This window comes from Camelus ferus, chromosome 15, assembly GCF_009834535.1.
Source record: "Camelus ferus isolate YT-003-E chromosome 15, BCGSAC_Cfer_1.0, whole genome shotgun sequence".
In the NCBI taxonomy this organism is placed as follows: Eukaryota; Metazoa; Chordata; class Mammalia; order Artiodactyla; family Camelidae; genus Camelus; species Camelus ferus.
The window spans coordinates 33275595-33302410 of record NC_045710.1 but is presented as its reverse complement, the minus strand read 5'-3'; the positions used below and the strand labels follow the sequence as shown (position 1 = coordinate 33302410).

Sequence of the window (26816 nt, the reverse complement as noted above, 5' to 3'; positions counted from 1 at the left end):
CTTCAGGGCATAGGTAATAAACATCTTTTGTCAAATATCTTTCTAGATATTTCAGATTTTTGATGTATTAAAATATTTTAAATTTTTATAATTGTTTTTGGCTAGTACATGAAAGTACAACTGATTGTTTTTAACTGCTATCCTATAATCTTGCTAAGTTCATTTATTAGAAGCTTTCTTTGTTGACTCTGTAGGATTTTCTGTATAGATAATTATGTTATCTGTGAATGAAGATAGTTTTACTTCCTCCTGCAGTCTGGAATTCTTCTGCTTTTTGTTGATGCCTTAGTACAGTGGCTAAAACCTCTACTTCAGTGTTGATTAGAAGCGGTGAGAGCACTCATCTTTGCATTATTTATAATGTTAGAGGGAAAGTATTCAGTCTTTTACCATTAAGTAAGATGTTAGCTGTGGGCCTTTTATAGATGCCCTGATTAAAGAAGGTCTTTTCACTACTGGTTTGCTCAAAGTTTTAAAATCAGGAATGGATATTTAATTTTATCAAATGCTTTTTCTACATCTATTGATGTGGTTTTCTTTTTCAGCGTGTTAAAATAATGAATTACATTGATTGATTTTTCAAATGTTAAACCAGCCTTACATTCTTGGGATAAACATCTTTACTCATCATGTGCTAACCTTTATAGGTACCCTTGGATTCAATTTGCTGAAAATTTTTAAAAGAAAAAAAATGTTTGTACCTATGTTTATCAGGGATACTGATCTATGATTTTGTTTACTTGAGTGTCTGGTTTTGTGTAAGATTAATGCTGGATTCAAATAATGGTTTGGGAAGTAGTCCCTTGTCTGCAGTTTTTGAGAGGAGTCTGTATAGAATTGACATTATTTATTCTTTCAATGTTTGGTTGAATTCATCAATAAAACCATTGGAGCCTGGAGCTCTCTTTGAAAGATAAGAAGCTATTCAGGTTATTCATTTCTTCTTGAGTGAGCTCTAGTATTTTGTGTTTTTCAAGGAATTTGTCCATTTCATCTAAGTTTTTGAACTTATTGACATAAAATTATTCATATATTCTCTTATTTTATCCTCTTGATATCTGTAGAATCTGTAGTGATATCACTTCTCTCGTTCCTGATACTGGCAATCCCATCTTCTCCGTTTTATTCCTGATTCATTTGACTAAGAGTTTATCAATTTTATTGACTTTCTCTAAGAACCTGCTTTTAGTTTCATTATTTTTCTCTATTCTCCTTTTTAAAATTTCGCTGGTTTCTGCTCTTATCTTTCTTATTTATTTTATTCTACTTTCTTTGTTTTACTTTTCCTAATTTTTAAGATGGATGCTGAGATCACTAGATTCAGACATGTCCTCTTTTTTAATAAAAGCATTTCAGTTCTATGAATTTTCCTTAAAATACTACTTTAACTAAATCTCACAAACTTTGGTATATTCCAGTTAGCAGTTTGATATTTTGTGTTTTCATTTCCCATCAGCTAAAAATACTTTCTAATCTCCTTTTTAACTTCTTTGACTTATGTTTCTGAATATTTGGGGATTTTCTAAATATTTTTCTATTACTATTTTCTAACATAATTCCACTGTTGTCAGAGAACATGCTTTACATGGCTTGAAGCCTCTTAATGTTCAGATGGGTCTTATAGCCCAGAATTGTTCTATCTTAGTAAATATTCTATGTGAACATTAGAGTAATGTATGTTCTTCCATTGTTGGATGGACTGTCCTATAAATATCAATTATAGTTGATATTTTGTAAAGTTGGTTGAAAGTGTTTTCCAAATATTTTGTTTCCCTGTTCTTTTTATTCTGTCAGTTACTGAGAGAGGCATTTTGACATCTCTGACTATAATTTGGATTTTGCTATTTCTTCTTATGCACTTATAAATTTGCTTTATGTATTTTGAAACTCTGTTATTAGGTCCATATACATTTAGGATTATATCCTTTTGATGAATTGACCCCTTCCTTATTATGAAATGTCCCTGTTTATCTTTGGTAATATTCTTTGCTGTGGTTATTGTTAGCGTGGTGTTCTGTCTTTCTATTTTTAACTGATCTTTGTTGTTATCAATAAAATGGTAGGTAGCATATAGTTAGGTCTTGTTGCTTTATGCAAGTCTGACATTTTCTGTCATTTAATTGGAGATATTAGACCATTGACCTTTAATGTTATTAATAATATGGTTTGTCCATCTTATTATTTGTTTTCTGTTTGTTCCATTTGTTATTTGTTCTCCTACTCCTCTTTTTCTACCTTCTTTTGGTTTTATTGCCTATTTGTTGTTATCCTATTTTATTTTCTTTGGATTATAGTTATAATTCTTTTGCTTATTTAGTGGTTGTTTTAAGGTCTACCTTCAGGTTACATTATACTGCTTCATGTATAGTATAAACTTAATAACAATTGGATTTCCCTCCTTCTGACCATTGTGCCATTGTTGTCATACATTTTAATTCTATATATGTTGTAAGCCTCATAACACATTGTGATTACATTTGCTTTAAGTATTTAGTTGTGTTTTAAAGACTCTAAACATAAGAACATAAACTTTTAAATATTTACCCACATATTAATCCTTTCTTTATTTCTTTATGTATTTGGTATCATTTTTCCTCTGCCTAAAAGACTTCTTTTAAGTTTTTTTTACAATGCAGATCTACTGCTGATTAATTTTTTTCAGCTTTTGTATTTGTGAAAAAATATTTATTTTGTACTTGTTTTTGAAAGAGTTTCATTGAATCTAGATTGTTGACAATAATTTTTTCTCTGATATTTTAAAGATTTTATTCCACTGACTTCTAGCTGCCATTGTTTCTGATGAAAATTCTGTGTAATTTTTTTCTTTGTTACTCTTTGTATAGTGTATCTTTTTTTTTGTATGCCTGACTTTAAGATTTTTATCTTTATTGCTGGTTTTAAGTAATTTAATTGTGGTATTCTTTGGTGTAGTTCTTCATTTTTCTTTTGCTTGGGGTTTGTTAATTTTTCTGTAGCTCTGGACTTATGGTTTGTATCATTTTGGGAAAGTTTTGTCCATTACTTTTTCAAATAGTGTTTCTGTCCTCCCTCTGCCTCTCCAGTTGCATGTATTTTGATCACTTAGTTCACTGAGGCTCTATTTTTTTTTCCCCCAGGTCTTTTCTTTCTGTTTCATTTTGGGTAGCTTCTATTGCTCTGCCTTCTAGTTCAGAAATCTTTTTTTTTTTTTTTTGCAATATCTAATTTCTTGTTAATCCTATCCAATATTTATTTTATTTCAGATATGAAAGTTTTCATTTTTAGAGTTTGATTTAGGCCTTTTTTTTTTTTTTTTAACATTTTCCATGTCTCTACTTAACATATTCAATCTTTCCTCTACCTTCTAATTTTATCATTTGTGATATGTTTTTATTGATTGATTCCCCCCTTCCCCTGCCCATTGTGTGAGTCGTATTTTCCTGTTTCTTTGCATGCCTGGTAATTTTTTTTTTTTATTGGTTGCCGGACATTACAAATTTTACTCTTTTGGGTGCTATATATTCTTGTATTTCCACCAATATTCTTGAATTTTGTTCTGGTTTGCAATTAAGTTATTTGGAAACAGTTTGAAGCCATTGGGGCTTGCTTTGAGGTAGGTGAGAACATTATAGACTTTAGTTTAGGGCTAACTTTCTCCACACTACTGAGCCAATACCCTTCTGGGTCCTCTACCTGATATATTATAACTTCTAAGGTTTTCTATTCTGGCTGATGGGAATACAAACTACTCTCAGCCTTGTGTAAGCTCCAGTGATTTTTTTCCCCTCTTCTATTTTTGAGTGGTCCTTTCCCCAGCCTCAGTATGAATTCAGGGATTCATTCCAGCTGAAGACTCAAGGGGCACCCTGTGCAGGTCTTTGGAGCTCTCCCCCCGCCCTCATGCAGCTCTCCCCTCTGTGATGCTCTGCCCTGTGAACTCTAGCTGCTTTGGGCTCCCCAGACTCCCATCTGTGTCTCCTCAGAGTCTCAGAAAGACTGCCAGACCCTGCCTGGGTTCCCCACCCCTGAAAATGCTCTCTAGGCAGTAAGTCAGGGCAATAAGGGGGCTCAGTTTGTTTCCCATCTCCCTGGGATCCTTGTTCTGCATCATCTGATATCCAGTGTCTGAAAACTGCTGCTGTGGTTATTTTCCCCCAGTGCTTCTACTGTTGAAGCTGGGAGGGTAAATCTAGTTTATATTACTCCATTTTGGCCGGAAACAGAAGCTCAACTAGATGTGAAGGCCTCAGAAACACTAACTCTTTTGAACTCAGTGGATATTGCCTTTCCACTTCCTATAGTGAACTGTCCCAAAATTAGTTCAGTATTCTAAATGACGTAGGGTAATTTGAGCTAAAGCCTGATTTATAATTCTCATTGCTTCTAAAATTATAGGTATAATAAATCCATATTGGGCTTCTTAATATGCCATTAGATTCACTCAATGTCGTTTTATTGCCTGCTGTGAAGTAGGCCCTTTCTAGGTACTGGGAGTACAGCAGTGAATGAATCGTATGAGAATTCTCCCCCTTCTGGAACTTACGTTCTAATGAAAGATCGGTAGATTTTATCAGGTAATAGCTAGCATTAATTGAGTGATTACTACGTGCTAGGGACGATATAGGCTCTTTATACATATACGTTTATCCTATCCTTAAAACAACCCTCTGTGGTAGGTACCATGATTATGCTTATTTTATATAGACAAGGAGAGGTAAATTACATGCCCAGGGTAGTAGAGTTAGTAGGGGGTTAGAGCTCAGATTCAAATTCTGTCTGCCCCAGAGTCTGGTCTAAGCACCATGTTACACTGCTTCTCTACGGATGGTAACTCAGATGGTTTCTGGAGTTGACTTAGCTCAGGTAGGCTTTTTTAGCTCAGGCCTCCATTAACACACAGCTTTACAAATCAAGGTCACAAGACAAATTGCCCCCGAGCCATTTAAGAGCTGCTCAGAATGTGGGGATCCAGTCTGTCCTTGCCTTCGTCATCTCTACAGGCAGTCCTTCCCGGTGCCTCCACGCCCCTTTCTGAAACAGCAACTCTCTCCGTCAGCTCACCTAAGCTCGCTGATCCGAGCACAGCTTCTAAAAAGAATGTCAATTTTTGTGCAATGAATTGTAAACCAGGGCTTCTCTGTCCAATGTTTCATAAGAGGTGCAGGCAGGTTCCAGGCCCAGCTTTTCCACTGTCAACCTCCATTGCCACACCTTGTGGGGGAAATCAGGTCAAGAGTATTAAAAACCAGGCCCTTGGCATTTGATTCTGGACAGAAATCAGTTATGGGGTTGGGCTGAGCTGCTGGCCATGACTGAAGAAAGATACCATCTGAGTTATTTAACTGGCACTTTAAAGCTATCAGTCCTGTGCTATAGTATCTTTTATTTGCTTGGTCTACCTGATTCAGACCAAGTTTCTTGGGAGATGAATACAATCAACATTCAGTTAAGGAGAATTCCAGGAAAGTGCTTTACATGTTGTCTGCCATGTATGTGACTATAACTGGTGCATTCTTGTCCTGTTTATACTGGCTGTTTAAAAATCCTAAATATAAAGACATATAAATAAATGTTATTTGTTTATTTATAAATCATGTATCAATTTACAGTTATGAATCAATTAAAATAAAATAATAACTAAATACTAAAGATAGTAAAACTATTTTGGACACTATTGTCAACATAATGTGGTGATGGGTTGGTCCAATGATTTATTTTGTCAAATGTCAAAATAACCTTTGGGCTCTGAAAGTCATTCTAAATTTGTAACTTTTGTTGGAAAATCATAATTTTAATGGCCGTATATGACTTAGAACAGCTTTTGGCCAATAACCACAAGTCTCTCTCCTACCCAAGTTGTGGATATTTGAGCCAAAACCTTGAAGGAAATATCAATATTTGGCTCGAGAGCAGGGGTTGGTCTATTTGTTATTTGCACAGTGAGCATATTTATTTTATTTTTATGTTTTCAATCAGGAGCATGAGAACCCTTGGCTTTTATTTCTTCCTGCCCTCTTTGGGCTTTTCATTTTTGTGTTTGGCAGAAAAAAAAACTTGAAGAAATTAGTTGCTCAAATGTGTGATTTCTTGGTCTGCCATGGCTGGTCATGATGAAGGTGTTCCCGGGACATTCACAGCCATCCGGGTGCTTGTCAGGGGATACGAATGTGCCCCTCTGTATAGACATTGCAGCAGCATCAAGCATCATTTCTTGGTGTCCAGCTGGCTCCAGCACCCTGGGCCAGTCCAGGTTTTTTCTGTTCTCCAGTGACAGTCATCGGCTGTTGGTGACATGAGGGGCTGACAGTGACCCCTGACATTTGGAGATGAGGGAAACAAGGACACGGGCAGTGCTGTGCGGCTGCGGAGCCCGGAGGAGGAAGGTGTGCGTGGCTCTGGGGCATCTCCAGGAGCTGATGTCGGTGAGGCCAGGGGCATCTTAGCTTCTTCCAGCCCTTCTTGTCTGGAGTCTGTGTGTTGTAGGGACAAGAGCACTGAGAGGGCATGGAAGGCCCTGGATTCTGTCCCTTGCTCACCATGGGACCAATAGTTCCCTACTGTGAAACGAGAGGGTGTAATGAATGAATTATCTGTCAGGTCCCTTTGAGGACACACATTCTGTGTTCTATGATCCCCACTTCTTGTGTTTTTTCTCTTTTCTGTCACCACTTTGGGGGCCAGACATTGGCACTGCATGTGATTGAAATAGGATGCACGGGGGGCAATTTCTCCCCCTTTTGACTTCATTCTTTCTCCTTTTCTCTCTCTTTTTTTTTAAGTTGAAAGATAATTGTTGTGTAATATTATGTTAGTTTCAAGTATACTACATAGTGATTTGATATTTGTAAACATTATGAAATAATCACAATGATAAGTCTCGTAACTGTCTGTCCCCATGCAAAGTTATAACAATATTATTTACCATAGTCCTCATGCTGTGCATTACAGCCTTATGGCTTATTTATTGTATAACTGGAGGTCTGCACCTCTTAGTCCCCTTTACCTATTTCATCCCCCACCGTGCCCTCCCCACCCCCTCCCCACTTTGCAACCACCCATTGTTCTCTGTATCTATGAGTCTGGTTCTGTTTTGGTTTGGTTTTTAAATTCCATATATAAGTGAAATTATATAGTATTTGTCTTTCTCTAACTTATTTCACTTAGCATAATACCCTCTAGATCCATCATGTTGTTGCAAATGGCAAAATTTCATGTTTTATGGCTGAGCAATATTCCCTTGTATATATATACCACATCTTTTCTAGCCATTCATCTGGTAATAGATGGACACTTAGGTTGCTTCCATATCTTGGCTATTGTAAATAATGCTGCAGTGAACATTGGTGTGCATGTATCTTTTTGAATTAGCGTTTTTGATTTTTTGGGGGAAATACCCATAAGTGAACTTGCTGGATCATCATATGGGAGTTTTATTTGTAATTCTGAGGGGGAACCGCCGTACTATTTTTCACAGTGGCCGTACCAATTTACATTCCTACCAACAGTGCACAAGGGCCCCCTTTTCTCCACATCCTCACCGACACTTGTTATTTGTCACCTTTTTAATGATGGCCGTTGTGACAGGTGGGAGGCAGTTCGCTCTCCTGCTCCCCAAAGTGAAAGTGCTGCGGAGGGCTCAGAACTTGCAGCGCCCCTCAGTAACTTCACAAGCTCATCATGCAAATTATTGAACCAGGCGAGGCTCTTCTTGACTGACAGTTCTTAGCTAGATAACCTGTTGTGGTGTTGAGGGGAATGCCAGGCGTTTCAAGTGAATTTGGCTGTAATTGAGGTGACTCAGGGAGCTGGCTCCTGGGGAGGGAGTGGGGGGGGTGTGTGCATGTGCGTGTGTGTGCATGTGTGTGTGTGTGTGTGTGTGTGTGTGTGTGTATAACCTCACCTGAGCCCATGACTCATCCAGACGGGATCTGGGCCAGCAGCCCTTGGGGCGGAGGTTAGCATCTTGAGACGCCTTTGTCAACAGAGCCTCAGCCTTGTCCGCATGTGGCCTGGGAGACATAACTGGGCCTTGCAATAGCCCAGAGAGGGCTGGCTTGCTTCCACTTAGAGGAGCTGGTTTTGTCTCCCAGAGCTGAGCCAGTCCTTTCAGCCCTCCCCTCCCAATGCCTCTCGGGGAGGGAGGTAGTGCTCTCCTGACCTCACTGGGCTCAGGGCCGTTATGCAACCCACTCCAGGCACCAGGAGAGGGCCAGGCCCGCCTATGTTCTCTGTAGGCTGTGGGAAAGACGGCAGGGCAAGAGGCCCAGTCCTAGGACTGGATTCCCTCCCTGTGAGCAGGAGAGAAGGGAGAGGTAGGTGCCTGCTGGGTCCTCCGGGGGAGCTTCCTGGCTGGACCGCTTCCCCTAGGACCCCCAGCGAGTCAGAGCCCCCTGCCCTCTCCTCCCTCGTCCTCATCCAGTCCAGACAGTCATCCCCCCACGGCTCTCATGACACCCAGCCTCCAGCCCCAGCCTCCCTGCTAAGCAGTGCGCACACAGCCAGCATCTGAAGGTCACCATGGAGCAGAGGGGTTAAGAATGCAGGCTCTGAAAACCACACCACAACTCTGATACAAGTTTTCAATTGCTCTGTGCCTCAGTTTTCTCAGCTGTGAATGGGGATAATACAGCACTTTCTCAAAGGGTCCACCTGAGGTTTAAATGGAATAATTTGTCTAAACCTTCCAGGTTAGTGTCCAGCACCTCTTAATTCTGTTTTTTCTCTTCTTTACCGTCCAACCCCACTCCTGCTCCCATCTTCCTCGTCCTGGTGAATGGCTCTGGGTTACTCAAGGCATCCTGGACTCTGCCTGTTCCTCCTGCAGTCAGTCACTTCCAGGCCCCAGGAACTCAGCTCCTCTCCATACCTGCTGCCACCATGTTGGTTTTGGACTCTTTATTTCTCTTTTCTATCACACTAGGCTGCCCATTGGGCCCCTTACCCCCAGTCTCACCTCTTCCAGTCTAGCAAATACAACCACCAAACCTGATCATTACTAAAGGCCACCAGTCGTGCTTTGTCCACCCTCCAGGGTGTGCACGGCCCGGCAACATCCGGCCTTTGCTGACCTTCTGGACTTCGTTCCACGTGCTCGCAGGGAGCAGCCGTGCCAAACCCCAGCCCGAGCTTCCTCCTCCTGCCTCTGGTCCTGCGGGTCTCGCTTCCTGCCACCACCTCCCTGTGCCCTTCCTCACCTGCTGAATGCCTGCTTTTCCTTCAAGACGATTGTCTTAATAACTATGGTTACTGAACCTAGGAGCTGATACTTCTCTTTGTTTAATCTTTTTCATAACCAGACTGTGAAGTCAGCCTGGTTTCCAGAATGAGGAAACCGAGGCATAGAGAGTGAATAAGTTGCCCGAGCTCACAGGACTAGTAACTGGCAGAACCTGGGTGCAGACCCACTCAGCCAGCTCCAGAATGTGCACCTGACCACCTCTCCAGGCTTCAAGGCCCTCATGGTGCTGCCCTCCATGAAGCCCCCTGGCCTCCCCAGGCCCAGCGTGGTGCTTCCTCTCCTGTGCTGGCACCTGCTGTCCCTTTGTCACAGTGCTGGTCACATATTGCTTTCTCCTGGGAGCCTCCGGAGAGCAAGGACCACATTCTGTTCATTTCCACATCTCCACTGCCCGCAGTACTGGGCATGTGGTGGGTGCCTGATACAGATTATTAAGGAAACAACTGAAGAGCCGTGAGTGACGTGTCACCTGTAGGACTGATGGGGTGCCTTCTTGTTTCCGCCAAACCGAAGTTTGGCCCTCCATTTCCAAGACCTCTGTGGGACTTGCCTCTTCTAGGGAGCCTTGCCCATCCTCACTCTCTTCTTTAGCTTGGAGCATTCCTTTCCCTCTCCCAAGGTCCTGGTGTGGATGGCCAGCTCTTGGTTAGGGCTGCTGATGGCTAAGGAGCCAGGAGACTTGGGAGAAGCTCTGGTCCTCTGTGTTGTGGGAGAAGGAGGCTTGGTGGACCTGGATCATGTCATGCCCACCTAGAGGGACAGCAGAATGAAGAAGGTGGTGGGGTGAGGGCAGGGGACAGCCAGACCAGCAACGAGTTTGGTTAGGATATCCCTCTGCCACCACAGCCGCCTTCTCCCCAGTTCAAGTGACAGAGAAACAAGGAATCCGAGTGCACAACAGCCTGCCTCATGACTGTCATCAGGGAATCCATATACATAATAAAGGAAATGTCTTTCTCACAAAGTATTCATCCTGAAACCAAAATGGAGTCAGAGGCCAGGCAGGGCATTTTGAGGCCAATGCAGAGTTCCCACAGCACCTAGAAGCTTCCCTCAGTCTGACAGCCTGTGTTTCAGGGGTGCCAACAGGATGGCAGTGGGGCAGCAGGACCCCACTGCTGGGCACCATTCACACTTAGTCCCACATCGTCCTCACTGGGGCTCTAGGAGCTGGGGGTCATGCCCTGCATGCAGAGGTGGAGACCGAGTCAGGAATTGGTGTGCCCGCCCCCAAGTGTCCGTCCCCTGGGAAGTCTGGTGGCTCTGATGCTAGACACTTAAGATTTGGACTCATCTCTCCCCTTTAGTTTGTCAGTCCCATCAGGTGGGATGCCCACCCTGGCCCCGGCCCGAGCTCCGGAGGAAGTGAGGTCTGTGAGCTTCGGCAGTATGGCCTCTTCCTCCAGGAAGCCTCCCCTCCTTAAGTGTGTGTTATTCCTGGATGCTTCCTGCAGTCTCTACCCCACGGTTCCTGTGGAAGCTGAAGCCCAGAGAGGGCTTGAACAGCCTGTTGGACACCTAGATATAGCTATTTGGGTATGAATGTGTCTGAATGGCCCTGTCCAAGTAACTGATTGTTTTTTGTTGCCAAGTAATATGTCCCACAGGCCTCCCTGAGTTGTCTTCCCCACCTCTTCCCTGCCTCTCCCCCACCTCGGTCCCCACCTCTGACTTCCTCAGCATCCCTCAGCACCTGCTTGTCCCTCAGACCTCAGAGGATATTGGGTGAGGGTCAGGGAGAGAAGAAAGCATTTGCACATTGCTTTTGAAAAACTACAGTGTTTTTCAAAAGCAAAAAGTTTAATGTGTGTGTGCGTGTTGCTGTGTTGGTTTCAGGTGGCATTAAAATGCCCCAACATGGCCCTCTTCCAGAGCGCTGAGGCTTGGGGATTTCCCTGGGAGGTGGCCCTGCAGAGGGTGGGACTCCCTGGCCGCAGTCTCAGCTCAGGCTGGGCCACAGGTTGGCTGGAAGTCAGAGTTCTCGGCCCCTGTGCCCTGCTGGCTCCCTTTTTGACAGTGAGAGGGGTGCTGGGAAACCTGTAGGACACAGAGCAGGGCTGTGCGTGCAGGGGGCAGGCCACCCCCAGGGCCCAGGCGGGTCCTCGGCTAGCCCAGCCAATCCCGGCAGTGGCCACAGGCCCCAAGGGGGAGCGCTTAGTGAGCTCCTGCAGGCTTTGGACCCAGGCCCCTTGAGCTCCAGCTCTGTCACCTACTGCCTGCGTGACCTTGGACTGGCTCCTCAACCACACTGAGGTGCACGTCCTCATTCACAAAAGGAGATAATGACACCTCTCCCTTGAGTTTGCCTCGAGGGTTAAATGCGATACATCGGTCCGCTGTTCTGCCCTTCAGCTCCCACAACTGCCCCGGCCTGCGCTACCTGCACACGTACCCTCGTTTCCTCCCTCACCCCTGCCCTGACAGGACTGGCCTGAGAACATAGCAGAGTAGTAACAGTCTTATTTCTAAAAGGACTGTCTCTAGAACTGCGGTTGTTGCCTGGAGATATGGATGGAAGAAGGGATTGTAAAGGGCACGAGGAAACTTTTGGGGCGATGGAAACCTTCACTGTCTTGATTGTGATGGTCTTGTAGGTGTGTGTCAAAAGCGGTTTAAATACGCGCAGTTCGTTGTGCTTCACTTACATGACAAAGCCTTCGGGGAGATGACTAAGAAGGTATTCCCGATGAGCACAAGGATGAGAATATGCCTTAATGCTACATTCACAATGCATTAAACTACGACAGAACGTTGGGGAAAAGAAGCTTTGTCTGAGGTCATTTCAAGAGACCATCACAGTTTATCTGTGTGCTGAACTCATAAACATTGCAAGGACTGTATTTATGGTCATATTCCTCATGCCTGGCTCAGAGTGTAGTGTCTAGTAGGTTTGGAAAAAGATTGATGACTGACTGAATGAATGAGTGGTTGTGGAAACTAAGATTCAGTTAAGAGGAGTGACTGGATGTGCCACCAGCTCTTCTATATCAAGCCTCCTTTGAAGCAGGAGAACATTGTCAACAGTTCCTTCCCCTGTCCCCACGTCCAGTCTGCCCAGGATGCTGTGCAGGACCCTTGGTGATCACCTCCCCTCTCCCCCTTGTCACCTGCGCCCTCCCCCAGAAAACCTGCTTTTCCAGTACGCATTTCCTGGGGCCTTAGCTGCTGTCGGACAGCCTCCCCTGCACACAGGTGGAAGGGTGCCTCCCAGGTGGTGCATCTTCTGTTCTGGAGGAATGCAGACCATGGGCGTCTCAGCCCCCCTCATCTGCATAATGAGGAACTGGACCCGATGGCCCCTGAACCCTGCCCTTCGGTGGCGTCCTCTGGTGCTGTCACTCCTGGACGCCATTGTCAGGCCAGGACCATGTTCATTTGGATTGAATTTACATTCTAACATGGTACAGAATTCAAAAGGTTACAGTAGGTAACTCTCCTCCCACCCTTACGGTCCTGTCTCGGGGAGCCCGGCCCCAAGGTGACCACCGCCGCTGTCCTTCACCTGTCCTTCAAGGGATACTCCAACATGCGTAAACCTAGAATGAGGCTTGAGGACGTGGGCCAGGTTGGGTTGACACTCATTTGTTTTTAACACTGAAATGCTTTTATCTAAATGCCTCATAATTTAGTCACACATTCTGACAGTGAGGCTTAAAAATAATACCACAATGATCATCCTTGTCTACGTATCTTTGTGCACATGTGGAAGTGTAACTGTAAAAGTCCTAGAAGTAGAGTTGCTGCTTCCAAAGATAATTACGGCATTTCACGGGGTATACATATGACCAAATTTCCTTTCAAAGATATTTACGACATTTCACGGGGTATACATATGACCAAATTTCCTTTCAAAGATATTTACGACATATACTTCCCCTCATGACACATGGTGCCTGCCCATCTCCCCACTGACTTGCATCAATCATATTTACCAAAGTGTTTTTCCAGTTAATGAAATTTTATTGAGGTAGAAAATTAATGTAGAAAAGCACACAAATCATAACTGTATTGTTAGGTTAGCTTTCCCAAAGTGAAACCTTCGAGGTCAGAAATAGAACATCAACAGTATCCCAGAAGCCCCACTCCTGTGCTTTTTTTTTTTTTGTCTTTTCACTACTCACTGTTTTGTTCAAAGGTGATCATTATCTGACTTTTAACACCATGGGTTCATTTTGCCCATATGGAACTTTTGCATAGAATTATAGTTTGTAATCTATTGCCTCTGGCTTCTAACACTCAGCATTGATGAAATTCATCCATGCTCTTGCGTGTTGGCAGTTTATTTCATTGCTGCAGCGTATTCCATTTTATAAATATACCATAACTTATTTGTCCAGTCTACTGGTGACAGACATTTGGGTTATTTTTAGTCTCGGGCCATTGGGAATCATGCTGCTGAATGTACTTCCTTCTGCCCGTCCTGCAGGACAAATGAACTCAGTTCTCTTGGGTGTTTCTGTGAGTAGACTAGTCGGGTGAGAGAAGATGCTTTATGTTCGGCTCCCCTAAGCAGCCGTAGCAGTTTACACCTCCACCAGTGCTGTATGAGAGCCCCAGCTGCTTCACATCCTCTCCGGGGCTTGGTGTTGACAGCTGTTTTCAACGCTGGCCTTTCTGGTGGGTGTCTAAGTGGTTTCTCATTGTGGTTTTAATTTCATTCTGATGGCTACTGAGTTTGGGCTCCATTTTGTTTTCATTGGCCATAAAAACTTTTGTGAAGTGTCTATCCAAGTCTTTTGTTCATTTTCCTATTGCTTTCAAAATTGATTTGAGGAGTTCTTTATATATCCCAGACGTGAGTTTTTTGATCAGAAGTAAATATTGCAGATGTGGTCTCCCATTCTGTAGATTGCCTTTTCATGTCCAAGAAGTCTTGCCTACTTTGAGGTCATGAAGATATTCTTCTGTCTTACCTTCTGGAAACTGTATCTTTCACATTTAGATCTCTATTCTACCTGGACATTCTATTTTTTTAATTAAAAAATTTTTATTGAAATGTAGTCGATTTACAATGTTGTGTTAGTTTCTAGTGTACAGCATAGTGATTCAGTTACACATGCTCCTTTTCATATTTTTCACTATAGACTATTATAAGATATTGAATATAGTGCTATACAGTAGGACCTTTTTGTTTATCTGTTTTTATATATAGTAGTTAGTATCCACCTGGAAATTTTAAATTTGGTGTGAAGTAGCAGCTAAGAATATAATTTTTCCCCCGTATGGATATCTCATTGACTTGGTACATTTTTTGAAACGACTGTCCTTTTCTCATTGCTGTGGAGTGCTCCCTTCATCATGGAGTGCGTGTCCATCTATGAGTCAGTCAGTTTCTGGACTGTCTTTTCTATTTTACTGATCTGTTTGTCTTTCCTTATACAACGCCACACTGTCATCATTTTTGCGACTTTAAAATAAGTTTTGATATCCGGTAGTATAAATCGTCCAACTTTATTCCTCAGTTTTGTTTTGGATGCTCTTGGTCTTAGCATTTCCACCTAAATTTCAAAATGTTTTTCAGACTACAAACACACATTTATACATAAACTAAATTCTGTGTTCTGATTGGGACTGTATTTAATTCATAGCTGAATGTGAGACAAAGTGAAATCTTAGATATATTTACCTTTCCAATCCAAGAATGTGAGATAGTCCTTGATTTATTTTAGTATTTTATTTTTCTCAATATTTTTTAAGTGTTATATTTAGCACTTGTGTACATCTTTTAGATCTATTCTTGGATATTTTGTTTTATTGATTTAGTATGTGTCATTTAAAATGTAACTCTTCAGTTATTTGTTGATAAATAAAAATAGTTGATTTTTATATATTGTCTTTGAATTTGGTAATCTTGCTAAATTTGCTAAAAACATAATGATTTATCTTAAGATTCATTTGCATTTGTATGTACATAATCAGGCAGACAGTAAATAATGGCAGGATTTGGGTGTTTTTTTTTCTAATCCTCATACTTTTTATTGACTTGTTTATTGTACTGGGTAGGTCCTCTGGTGTAATGTTGAATAGAAGTGATGGGCAGTTGGCATCTTTATCTTGTTTCTCTCAGGAGGAAAGCTTTTACTGTTAGTGTTGATTGCATAATTGTGAATGATGTTTGTTGTAAGTTTTTAATTAAAACCCTTTATCACACTGAGGAAGTTACTCTCTATTCCTTGTATGCTAAGGGTTCTTTTTTTTCCTTAATAATGCATTTCAAATTTTATCAGCTATCTTTCTGAATCTATTGAGTTTTTTCTTTAGTTAGCACATTAAATTACATTGATCAATAATTCAGTGTTAAATTAGCTTTGTCTTCCTATAAGAAACCCAGCTTGCTCACAATGCATCTTCCTTCTGTATATGGCCGGGTTTGATTGGGTTATATTCTGTTGAAGGTATTTGAATTGATCTTTGTGAAAGAGACTGGCATCCTGCAAGTTTTCTTTCTTGTTAAATGTTTGTCAGGCTTTGATATCAAGGGTGTGTTGTCCTCATAAAGGAGTTTAAAGTCTTTCCTCTGTTCGCTAAATGTGTTTGAGAAAGAGCGATCTTTCTCAAATATCTGGGGGGATTGAATGGTGAAGCCATCTGGAACTGAAGTTTTCTTCGTGGCAAAGTTTTATTTAAGGATTCAGTTTCCTTTAATAAGTATGGAACTATTCATATTTTCTATTCCTTCTTGTGTCAGTAATTTTGAAAGAAGCTAATCTATTTCATCTAGTTTAATGACAAAGTTTTTTCTAATATTCTTTTATAATCTTTAATTTTATTTTCTGATATCAGAGTTAATATCTACTATCCCGTTTTCCTGATACATCTTGCTAGATGTTTATTAATTTTATTAATCTTTTCAAAGATTAATAAAACGTTTGCTCTGTTGATTTTCTCTATTTTACATTTGTTTTCTCTTTATTTCTTTCATGCTTATTATTTCCTTATTTCTTTTTTCTTTTAGGTTTAATTTGCTGTTTGTTTTCTAAATTCTTAACGCAAATACTTATATCATTAGTTTTCATCGCTTCTTTTCTAATATGATCATTTAAGGCTGTACATTTCCCTTTCATCACGACTTTAACTGAATCTCAGAAGCTTTGATATATTACTTTAATTAATACTTTGAATATGTTCTAATTTCCAATGTGATTTTTTTTTTGACCCATGGGTAATTCAGAAGCATACTGCTTAAAATTCAACATGTGATTATTAAACTTGCACTTGGTTACTGATTTCTAGTTTAATTTCACTGTGGTCAGGAATATACTCTGAGTCATTTTAAAACTTTGAAATGTGTTAAGGCTTGTTTAGCACTAATTCTGTGACCTCTAGCACCTGGCCAATTTTTGTAAATTCCCAGTTGTTGGGCACAGGGTTCTGCATATGTCAATTAGGTCTTATTTCTTAATTGTATACTCCAATCTTTTATATTCTTATATACTTTATTTTTTATTGAGATATAATTTACGTGCCGTAATATTTACCATTTTAAAGTGTACAGTTCAGTGGTTTTCAGTATATTAACAAAATTGTGCAACCATCACCACTATCTAATTTCAGAACATTTCATCACCCTAAAAAGAAACTTTCCCCATTCCTCCAGCCCTTGGCAACCACTAATTTACTTTCTGTATCTCCATAGACATTCTAGACATTTCATATAAGTGGGATCATAGAATACGTGGTCTTTTGGGTTTGGCATCTTTTGCTTACCATGGTGTTTTCACGCTGTAGCATATATCAGTACTTCATGACTGTATATGGCTGAAACATAGTCCATTATATAGATATACCACATCTTGTTTATACATTCATCAGCTGATGGGCATTTGGGTTGTTTCCACTTTTTGGCTCTTATGAATAATGCTGCTATAAACATTTGTGTATAAGTTTTTGTGTGAACATACGTTTTCAGTTCTCTTGGGTATATACCTAGGAGTGGAATTGCAGGGTCATATAATAATTCTATATTTTGAGGAACTTCCAGATTGTTTTGCAAAGAGCTGTAAAATTTTACATTCCCACCAGAAATGTATGAAGGGGACAACTTCTCCACATCTTCACCAGCACTTGTTGTTCTGGCTTTTAGATTTTAGCTGTCCTAGTGGTGTGTAAAGTGGCCTCTCATTGTGGTTTTGACTTGCACCTCCCTAATGACTAGAGACCTTGAGCATCTTTTTATACATTTATAGACCATGTGTATATCTTTTTTGGAGAAATGGCTAAAATCTTCTGCCCATTTTTAATTGACTTATTTTCTTTTAATTGTTGAATTGTAAATATCCTTTATATATGCTCAAATTAGTCCCTTATCAAATATATAATTTGCAAGTATTTTCTCCCATTTTGTGGGTCATCTTTCCACTTTCTTGATCCTTTTTTACTTTTTTCCTGTTTGTTATATCAGTCATTGAGAGGTGTGTTAAAATTACCAACTATTATGATAGGTTTTTCTACTTTTTCTTGTAGTGGTATCCATTTCTGAGGCTTAGTAGGTGCATACAAACGTAGAAGTATCTTTCTGTTGCATTGACACTTTTATTATTATGAAATGTCCCTCTTTATTTTAGTAATGCTTCTTCCTTAAAGTCTTCCTAGCTGATATTGATATGGTACACCAGCTTTTTTTGTTTAGTGTTTGTCCTTTTACATCCTCCTATCTGTATTCTTTTTTAGAAGTCACATTCCTCTAAGCAGGTGATATTTATTTTTAAAATCCAGTCTGATGTTTTTAATTGAAATACTTAACCTATTTATATTTTATGTAATTACTGATATATTTAGATTGAAATCTAGCATCTTATTTGTTTTCTATCTGTCCCACTTATCCTATGTTCACTTTTCTGTCCTTGTTTTGGTCTTCTTTTGGAATAATCACATTTTTTAAAACAATTCCATTTCCCTGCTCTATCAACCTGTGAGTTACACAATGTTTTATAGTTCTAGTGATTGCCCTCATGATTAAAACATGCATCCTTGATTTATTAAAGTCTAATATAAATTAGTACATTTACCACTCCCTCCTAGACAATGTAGAGATTAAAAGTCATTTAACTCCATTTACCCCTTCCACCTTTTCTACTATTGCTTTCCTGTACATTCATTCCACATTTATTTAAAACCCCACAATATATTATCATTGTTATTATTTAACAGTCAGTATTCACTTAGATTTACTCATTTATCTTTTTCTTTGCTTTTCATTTCCTCCTGCATTTCTTTTTTTTTCTGGCATCATTTTTTTTAATTAAATTTTTAAAAATTGTTTTAGGCTTACAGAAAAATTGCAGCGGCAGTATAGAGGATTACCATTTACCCTGTAGCCACTTTCCCCTATTATTAACATCTTACATTAGTATTATGTATTTCTTACAATTAATGAATTAATACTGATGCATCAGTATTAACTATAAAGTACATAGTTTATTCAAATTCCCTTAGTTTTTACCTAATGGGCTTCTTTCCCATCCAAGAAACCACATTGTATTTAATTGTCTCATCTCTTTAGGCTCCTCTGGGCTGTGACAGTGTCTGAAGTTTACTTGTGTTTGATGACCTTGCCAGTTTTGAGCAATAGTGGTGAGGTATTTTGTAGACCGTCCTTCAGTTGGTATTTGTCTGATGTTTTTATGTGATTAGACTGGTGTTACAGGTTCTTGAGAAGAACCACAGAGGTAAAGTGTTATTTTTATCCTATCATGTCGAGGGCACCTACAATTAACAAGCCCCTCAAAATCTGGATCTGCCCCCAAGGCAGGTAACTATTCCTGCTGATCATTCCAAGAAATGAGCACATGTCCCTGAGACAGGATGAGAAAGGAGTTGTTGCCTGGATGTTTCCTCAAGGAGGCGCAAGGTGTGAGCTTCCTTTAAAGACATGCCTTTTCTTTACAACATAGTCCTGAGATGTAAGCCAGCTATTTCGTCTAGGGCTCATCCAGAGAAACCACAGCTGTTCTGACACTGGGGGAAAAACTGGCTGTGCTGGGCGGAGAGATAGGGTGCTGGTTTCCACCACAGTCACACCTTCCATAGGGGTTCTTAAGGGCAATTTTGACACAGGTGGGTTTTGCTTTACTCACTGACTTCAGATGTGGCTCTACAGTATCTCCCAAAGAGAAGCAGTAGTTCTTAGAGACCATGCACTATAAATCCATATTAAGGAAAAATACTTTAAAATTTTAAATTGACATAATTTGCACTTTCTTTTGCCCAGACAGGAGATAACACTCAAGGGGCAAGGTCAGTGTCCCTCTGCCCATCCTGGGTTCCGTTGGGCCATCTGTGCCTGACGGTCAGCCTTTATCTACACAAAGGCCTGAACAAAGTTGTGGAAGTGTAGTTTGTCTTTGCCAGATACCCTTCAATGGCATTATCCTCCACATGGCTTTCTTGGGTGATCGGAGTAAAGATACTATTTCCTGTTATGCTGAGCAAGCAAACGCCGACATACCAGGGGAGGAGTGAGGTTTGCTTTTGAGTTTACTTACATTGAGCTGAGCTCTGTTTTCTCAACCTCCAGGCCGAGTTCTATCCTGTGGGCCACCCAGAAAAACTCTACACACTGTGCTTCTCCAGATACTTGAAGGTGGCTTTCGAGCTCCCCCAGATATTATTTCCTCCAGGACAAAGTGTCTCGGCCTCTCCAGTCAGTTGTGCTGCGGCTGCGAGTCCCATCACCATGTTAGTCATGCTGTTTTGTACAAATTCCTGTTTAACTGTATCTCTTTCAGAGAACAGTGCCCAGAGTGGGACAGAACATGTTGGGGTTGCTGCCTAGCTCGTGGTAGTGTAGAACTGTCAAGCCCAAGGGCCTCAGCACAGGCCAGCAAGGTTGGTGCCTGCCCTCTGGGTCCCCAGAATGCGGGGTGGTGGGGCATACTCCACCCTCACAGCAGCGGCTGCCTGGGCAGCACAGCGGCGGCCCCACATTGTCAGCAGCAGAGGGAGCAGACGCACATGCCCTGGGCTTCCCACACCCGTCGGGCCAACCTGCCCCCGTCTGAGTCACGTCTCTCATCCAGATTTGAATCTTTAGTTGGAGCCCTGCCTTGGCCTTTAAGCAAGGCCCCCAGAACAATGTCAGTGTTCATGCCCAGCTGCCCTCGCCTCAGCCAGGCTAATGAGGACGAGAAAACATCCCTTTGTTTCAGACCAGTGGGTCCTCCAACCACACTTTCTTCCTTTGTTCCTGCCAGTGCACAGGGTTTAAAACCAAGATCCCAAATGGCTCCCCCTGGCCACCCTCCCACCTGCCCCAAGAAGCTACAAGCCCACCTTACGGTCAATGAGTGCACTCAGACGACAGTGCCCAGGTGCTGCAGGATATGAGGAAGGCCTAGAAAGTTCCATGGACATGGCGGAGGAGCTGTTGTGCCTCCCTGCCGTGCCATGGCCTCCCGCCCCCAGCTTTCTGACTTGAACCTCTAAGAGACCCTCAGGGTGATAGACCACCTTTCGCTCTCTTCTCCTCAGTCACCAGTGGCAGACCAAAGCCTCCAGGCCATCTGTCGCTGCCAGGCCCTTGTCCCTAGACAGTCCTGCACATCCATCGTTCTCTCCCATCTCCCACCCTCCGACCCCTCCATGCAGCCTCTGGAACTCTGACGCCAGCCACTTCCTAGGTACCTGTCTCTTCTCTGAACGTGCCTTCACCTTCCCCTTTAACTGGAGTCGGGCTCTCTCCTACCGGCCCTGCCCGCACAGCCCACAGGAGGAGGCTCGTTTCTCACTCCTACAGGCAGGTATCAGGCAGGGCCTGGAGGTGGCGGGGCTCCTCCTAGCTTCACGATGCTGCTTCCAAACCGCTTCCCCTCCCTTTTCCTTCCCACTCATGTCACTGGACTCTTGCTTCTCGTAACGCTGTCCACCTCGGCCTCTGGTCACTCCTCCTGAGGTGATTTCAGCTGCCCGCTCATGTCTCTCCTTCATTTCTACGCTCTGTGTCACTGTCACACCCACCACGTCAACCCTGACAACACCCCGACTCCCTATTTCCTCAGACCTTCTCTGTTATTCTAGCTTCCTCGGAAATTGCAATTTTTGCTTTTATTTTTAAAAGTTTTAAATTTACATGCAGTGAAATTCTTTAAATTTACATCCAGTGAAAGTCTGGTGTACGGTTCTGTGATTTTTCCACATGCAGAGAGTCTGGAAACCACCACCAGACAGGACGCAGAACAATTCCAGTACTCCCAGGGCGCCCCCGGGCTTTGGATTCAAACTTCCCCCACCTCGACCCCCCGCTGGCAACCAATAATCTGTTCTCTGCTCCCTGCTTTTTGCCTTTTCCAGAATGTCACGTACATGGAATTACTTAGAATGAACCTTTTGATACTGGCTTCTTTCACGCAACACAGTACCTTTTGCAGTCCATCCATGTTGCTGCCGTGTGGCACTTTTGATTGCTGAATTGTCTTCCGTTGTATGGATGAATTATATAGTTTTTTATTTTTTTAAATCCATACCTCTGCTGAAGGATATTTGGATTGTTTCCAGTTCTTGGTGATTACAAATAATGCTGCTATAAACATTTGTAGGCAGATTTTGTGTGAACTTAAATGTTTTACATCTTTAAGATAAATATCTAGACGCGGTATTGTTGGGTCATACGTAAGTTTATATGACATCTCTGTTTTAAGTTTCCTCTCCTCCCCATGACTGTCTGCTTGGTTCTCTTTCTCTGTTCCTCACTCTGACACCTCTCTGACCTCATTCAGATCTCTAATTCACTGAGCCTGCCTTTTTACATTGGCCATCAGCCTCTTCATCTTTTTTCTTTCTTTCTCACACGACTTGGTTTTCACAGTCCATCATAATAGGCATTCCCTCAGAAACATGCCTAACTCTCTCTAACATACCATCCCAGCTGAACCCCCCAACCTGGGAAACTGCCACCCATTCTGCCTTCATTAAGCAGAAAAATATGTTTGGAGAAAAACACACAACTGTGCCAATGGGTCAGTTTATGACCAAAATCTCATTTGAGCATCCAGTAACAAACAGTCTGACCTCCTAAAATGACACTTCTCCTTCCTCAAAACTCTGACAGCCTCTCCCTTTCTCTCAGCTGATGGTCTTGCCTGTAATGCCGCTGAGAAAAATAGAAACCATTAGATTAGAGGTTGTTCATCATCTTCCCACTACCAGTTGCACCTGGAAGACTGCATCCTTACTCTAGTGTCTGCCCCCCTCCTATAAAGCGATGGACTTTCCATGCTTTTATCCATGGCCAAGCCCTTCATGGTGTGCAGGACCCCATTCGTGCTCATCCCACCTTCTCAATGACGTTGTCCTCCGATAATCCCTTCTCTTTCCTGCCATCATCAATTTCTCCCTCTGCCATCACCATACAAACATTCCCTAATACAGCTCATCTCCAAAAATAATTTTCCCTAAACAATCAGTAATTTACAGTGGAGAAACCTGACAGATCTTACCTCCACCGAATGATTAAGATGAACATCAACAGCCATAAGTCACACGGATAGTATGTACCCTCGATGTGAAGGGATGGCAGTGACCCTTGACCTCTGTGGTCTTCCTCCCCAAAACCTATAGTCTCTGTCTAACCATGAGAAAAACGTCAGACAAATCCAAATTGAAGGATGCTGTTCTATAAGAATATCTGACCAGCATTCCTCAAAACTGTCAAGGTTGTCAACGGTGTGGAAAGTCTGAATAACTATTATAATGGACCATGAAAACTCTGACCATCTAGGGAACCTAAGGATATATGACAATTCAACATAATGTGGTATCTTGGATGGGATCCTGGAACAGAAAAAAAAATTAGGTGAAAACTAAAGTCTGGCTAAATTACAGACATTAGATAATAAAAACATACCAGTATTGGTTCCTTGGTTATGACATATGTACCAAAGTAAAGTCAGCTATAGAGGGAACTGGGTGCAGAAAGTCTCTATAATATTCTTGAAACTTTTCTGTAAATCTAAAATTATTCTAAAAAAATTCATTAATTTTTTTTCAAACTTCCCTGACCCCTTCCTCCAGCTCCATTCCATTCCTCTGCTTCCCTTCGTAGGGAAAGTTCTTTTTTTTTTTGTATATGTATTTTATTGAAATATAGTCAGTTTACAATGTTGTCAATTTCTGGCATATAGCACAATGTTTCAGTCATACATGAACATACATATATTCCATTTTTGTATTCTTTTTCACCATAAGTTACTACAAGATGTCAACTATAGTTCCTTGTGCTAATAGAGCATGAACTTGTTGTTTATCCCTTCTATACATATTAGTTAGTATCTGCAAATCTCTAACTCCCAATTTATCCCCTCCTATCCCCACCCCCGTAATCGCAAGTTTGTTTTCTATGTCTGAGAGTCTTTTTCTGTTTTGCAAATAAGTTCATTTGTCTTTTTTTTTTTTTTTTTTAGATTCTCCATATAAGTGATATCATAAGGTTTTTTTTTTTTTTTCTCTTTCTGGCTTATTTCACTTAGAATGACAGTCTCGAGGTCCATCCATGTTGCTTCAAATGGCATTATTATTTTTTATGGCTGAGTAGTATTTCATTGTATAAATATATCACAACTTTATCCAGTCATCAGTCGATGGACATTCAGGTTGTTTTCATGTCTTGGCTGTTGTAAACAGTGCTACTATGAACATTAGGGTGCAGGCGTCTTTTTGAATTAAGATTCCCTCCGGGTATATGCCCAGGAGTGGGATTGCTGGATCACGTGGTAAGTCTATTTTTAGTCTTTTAAGGAATTTCCGTACTGTTTTCCATAAGGGCTGCACCAAACTACGTTCCTACCAGCAGTGTAGGAGGCTCCATAGGGAAAGTTCTTGAATGAGTTGTGTGTTGCTGTGGTCTCCATGCTTTTGCCCCCGCCAGCTCATTCCTCCGTCCACTCCCTTCAAGCTCCTGTCCTTAGCTCTCCACCAAAATTGCTCTAGTCAAGGTCAATGATGATCTCCATGTTGCTAAACCCCAGAGCCAATTTTTCCTCCTTATTTTACCTGGGCTTTTCAGTCTAGTATTCCTGCTTCCTGAAACACCCTCTGGTCTCAGCTTTTGGGATACTTTTCGGGAAATCCTGGGTTTTTCCTACTGATTGCTGCTCCCACTCGGCCTCTTTGCTGGCTCCTCTCTCTGACGTCTACCAGCACTGGCTCTGGGCTCTATCTCAGGGCTCTACTGTTTTGCTCTTATCTCATAGGTATATTTCATCCAGTCTCGTGGGGTTAATTAAGTAGAGTTTACCTACTCCAGCCTCAACCCTCCGACGTAGGGACTGTTATCACGCTCCCTTCACAGGAAAGCAGGCAGCCTGTCCAGCATGAAGGGGCTGCCCCACGATTACACAGCCAGAAGCAGCAGTGCCAGGATTTGAACCCAGGTCTGTCTGACCCCAGGCCTGTGCTGCAAGGGGCCAAGCTGCTCCCCTGCCCTCTCCCTCCACTCCAGCTCCCTGTCCTGTGCTGCTCATTCTGGCTTCATGCCTTTGTCCCCCTTGTCTATGTCTCCTAGAATGACCTCCCCCACCTGCCCTCTGCAATCCCCTCCTCTCCCAGGTCTGGGTGGGTGGGTGTGGGGGGATTCTCCACTCCTGAGGCTCAGGCTGATCTGTCCTGGCCTTTTCTGGACGCCCCCAGGACCTGCAGTCTGCCCTAGAGTAACTGAGGGCCCATTTGCATCTATAAGGTTCAGGCTTTCTGAACCCAAGATGGGGGTCCTTGGCCAAGTACAAGCACACCCTGGGGGACATTGGAGCACGATATCTGAGACAGGGAGTGGCTGGGAAAACGTGGGCCAGGGCCTCTGTCATCACACACCAGCCCATACGTGGCTCTGAGTTATCCGGGATGGCGTCAATTTTGTTTCCTCTACCAGCTGGTAAACTCTTAGAGAGAGACCATGACTTCACCGAGGAAGTATTGCTAAAAGAAAGAAAAAGAGCGAGAGAAAGTGTGTGTGTGTGAGAAAGAGAGGGGTATGGAGGTAGAGGAGAACTTCAAAACCCTTTTCTCCAGGGGCCCAGGAGGCCAAGGAAACGTCAGTCTAGGAGGGAAGGAGTTGGTGTAGTTTCCATCAAGGTCACAGAGAGGCCAAGCAGTTCCCACAGGAGCCACTGAGTTCAAAGGGGTATTTTGAAGAACTGGGTGATGTGATCATGATCATTTTAGGAGAACTGAGAGTGCCCTGAGGGAGGAGCCCTGTGCGTGGCGGGGGCGGCCTGGGCACGGCCGAGCGAGTGAGAGCTGACATCACGGGCAAAGGACCCCCTGGGCTGGGACACAGCCCCTTTCACGTCCGGCGAGTTCGGCCTCAGTGCCTGTGATGCTGGCCTGGGTTCTGCCCCCAGCCCTGCCTCTCACTCATGGTGCGACTGCTGGCAAGTCCACTTTGTCTCCCTGGGCCTCAGTCTCCTCATCTCTAAAATGAAGATGTTGAGAAAAATAAATGATGGGGTTGGGCTACGTCCTTTCTAGGCCCATTTCAGCACCCCAAGTCAGTCTGGGAAAATGCACTGTCTTAGTGGGGCCACCCCTGCCTCAAGAAAGAGCGAGCAGGGTAACCTGGTCACTCTTAGGTGGCCTTCCGATAAAAGTTCCTTTTCACAAAAAGCAAAGGATGGATAGGGGCCCAGGAGAGCAGGGCTGTGGATAGTTGAATCTTTTGTGTTGTGAAGGAAATAGGCTGGCATTGTATCTCCAGTAAAACCCCCAGTTCATCCCCCAACTCCAATTTGAAATGTGCGTCAGAGAACATGCTTTGGGAGAGGGTACATTTTGCTCTGCATGGATCAGGCGGAGCCAGGGCTGGCCCTTCTCCACCAGCTGGGGCTTCTTCCCTCCTCAGCTCCGGGTCTGAGAGTCCCCACCCCCCCCAAAGAGAGTCTCCTCATCTGGAGGCTGCCAACCCAGGTAAGCGCTGGGAAGGTGCCACACCCACTCCTCCGGTGTCTGCCCGCCTGGAGGGGGACACATCTAGAGTCAGGAGGAACTCCAGTGGCTGAATTACTGTTTATTTCTATACAGGGGCCCTACCTCTGCCCCTGCACACCTGGCCATATGGGCACAGACCTACTCCTAAGCCACGTACATTTTGAAAAGTGAAATATGAAATTAGGAGCATTTACTCAGAGCCTTCACTGGATCACTTGAGACAAAACATAAAGGCAGCAGGGATGGCTTGTGTGGGGGCCCATGTCTTGCACTTGAGTGCTTTGGAGAAGCTGAGTTCCTCTAATTCATCAGGGACAATGGCCTTGGTGTGCTGCCCTCCAGTTTGTTGGGCTTGGAAGCAAGAGGAGCTCGGACCACCCTGTACCCCCAAGGGCTGGAGGACACAGTCACAGCCTTTGAGTGGTTAAGGCACCCTGTAGACCCACAGGGCACTGAAGTCACTGGGGGACCAGGAGAGCGTCCACCCACATCTGAGACCTGAACTTGCCAATGCTCTGAGGCAGCTCTGCTCCTGAAGGATGGGCTGGGGCGTATCGTTCACGGAAGAGCTTCAGGAAAAGACAGGTGACGTTTTCAGGACGCCCAAGATGGCGGGCTGAGCCCAGAAAATCCAATCTGAAGGTCCAGTCACCACGTTTGGGAAGAAAAGAGTTGGGAAGAGATG

The 26816-nt window shown here is 42.8% G+C and overlaps 1 protein-coding gene across 1 annotated transcript in view; it reads left to right on the top strand.

Moving 5' to 3' along the window:
* Nucleotides 1–26259, top strand: part of ATP6V1E2 (ATPase H+ transporting V1 subunit E2) — a 125283-nt gene extending 99024 nt beyond the window's left edge. Inside the window, exon 4 of the transcript XR_004326308.1 lies at nt 26225–26259. The gene's annotated coding sequence lies outside the window, so the exon portion shown is untranslated. The remainder of the gene's footprint in view (nt 1–26224) is intronic.
* The last annotated feature ends 557 nt before the right edge of the window (nt 26260–26816 follow it).